At 37.9% G+C, this 2,249-nt stretch overlaps 1 non-coding gene across 1 annotated transcript; it reads right to left on the minus strand.

The window, feature by feature from the left end:
* Nucleotides 1-376: 376 nt before the first annotated feature.
* Nucleotides 377-522, minus strand: LOC116857883. Its single transcript, XR_004380822.1, has one exon. It is a non-coding gene; the product is annotated as a U4 spliceosomal RNA (small nuclear RNA).
* Between the last annotated feature and the right edge of the window lie 1,727 nt (nucleotides 523-2,249).

Below are 2,249 nucleotides of genomic sequence, written 5' to 3' on the forward strand. Positions count from 1 at the left end.
ATTAGTCCCTAGTTTGAAAATAAATTAGTCCTTTATGTCATTACACTGATCTAGTTTAAATAACATTTTAATTTATTTAGAAATTTCAAATAACATTAATGGAAAACATGAGATTTTTATGCGTGTTAAAAAGTGAAACTGGTTGAAAAAAATGATTGAGAAATACTACTCCATGTTATTTACCTATACTTGTATTTCTAGTAATAAGAAAAGAGCAATATGCCACTTGGGTCCCTTCACCTTGATTAAAACATGGGCCCCGGAGGTGCCTGCCAGTGGACTCAAAAGGCATTTGTCCCAATGAGAACATGCCACCTGACACTTGCCACTTTTCAATCAGTAGCACTTCCGTTAGAACCAACCAAGTGCTCAAATCTCCCTAAGGGATTTTCCATTTTTTTGACTCAGCATGGAAGCAGGCAGACTAGATCTAGTGTCTCATTCATTTTAGAAGCTTCTTATTAGCAATAATCGCGCCTCGGATAAACCTCATTGGCTACGATACTGCCACTGCGCAAAGCTTCATTTTAGAAGCTTCTTATAACAGCACTAGCAGAGGCTTTGTAGACAGTATAATTACTCACTCTCAGTATTATATAGCTGCTTTAAACACATTTCCCTCTTATACTCAAAAACAAACAGAACAATTGTCTGTTACCGCCTATTTTGCCTTCTGTCTCTGCTATCCTATGAGGAAGCAGTTGTCTCCCTTCATATGTGCTTTTACATGCTTCCTTTGAGTAAATACAGTTGTAACTCTTTTTGGAACAAGCTCGCCTAAGATGCACCTAATATCATGTCATAAAGAACCTTTCCACTGATATTCCAATATAAGGAAAGGAGGGATATATATGTTTTAAAGATATGATCAAATTTCTACCAGTCTTTGAATTTGGCCAAATGAAAACCACAGAAGGTAACTGCTTATTTTCTAAGGATGAATGACTCCAGTCATATCTGGTGTCTTGGACGATTTTTCACATGAGTTGATTTCACTGGAGACATTTAATCTGATGTTTTCCTTTCTATTATGATTGGTGGCCTTGTAAGAGAAATATAATCCATGTTAGGAAGGTGATTCATACACATTTTCTTAAAAGTCTGAGTAGTTATGGAGGCCTCTGAGGATGGTTCAAGTTTCCAACTGAGCTCCACAGATTATGAGAGACAGAAAGTCATACAGGGAACCTTGGGAACTGGAGTTTGTTGTAAGGATACACAGACACTAGGATTAGAAAGACTTTGGGGGAATGCCTAGGTGGCTCAGTTGGTTAAGCCGCTGCCTTCAGCTCAGGTCATGATCCCAGGGTCCTGGGATCGAGTTGCACATCAGGCTCCTTGCTCAGCAGGGAGCCTGCTTCTCTCTCTGCCTCTGCCTGCCACTCTGCCTGCTCATGCTCTCTCTCTCTCTCTCTCTGACAAATACATAAATAAATAAAATCTCTTTAGAAAATAACTTAGTTATCTTTAAAAAAAAAGACTTTGGAAAACAAGGGAAATATGGGTACTGGCTATTATCTATCTCTTTTCTTACAGGCCACATGATCTCTTGTTTATGACTTCTCTGTAGCTCTATGAATATCTGCTTACTCAAAATATGATCTACTATGAAGCTTCCCAGTTGCTGACTCTAAATTATGAGGCCTCTCTATATACATACTTTCAGTATCAGTTCTTGAGACTATTTGCCTCATTTTCTCAGTTCAGATTTCCAGAAAAGATAATTTAATTCACCAACAAAAGATTTTTAAAGCCAACCTATGGATTAGGTACACATTCCATGGTCCCAAAAACTAAGGTCAATGAGGTAGAGTCACCGGACCCATGTAAGATTATCCCTTCTGTAGGGTAATTAGTGGGAAGTTTCTCTTAAAAGCAGCTTACTAGAACTCATACAGCAATTCAGTAATGTGGCAGGATACAAAGTCAATGTACAGAAATCAGTTGCTTTCTTATACACTAACAATGAAAATACAGAAAGGGAAATTAGATTCCATTTACTATAGCACCAAGAACCATAAGATACCTGGGAATAAACCTAACCAAAGAGGTAAAGGATCTGTACTCGAGGAACTACAGAACACTCATGAAAGAAATTGAAGAAGACACAAAAAGATGGAAGACCATTCTATGCGCATGGGTGGGAAGAATAAACATTGTTAAAATGTCTATACTGCCTAGAGCAATCTATACTTTTAATGCCATTCCGATCAAAATGCCACCGGTATTTTTCAAAGAGCTGGAGCAAA

This window comes from Lontra canadensis, unplaced genomic scaffold (assembly GCF_010015895.1).
Source record: "Lontra canadensis isolate GAN:19392208 unplaced genomic scaffold, GSC_riverotter_1.0 scaffold127, whole genome shotgun sequence".
Classification (NCBI taxonomy): domain Eukaryota; kingdom Metazoa; phylum Chordata; class Mammalia; order Carnivora; family Mustelidae; genus Lontra; species Lontra canadensis.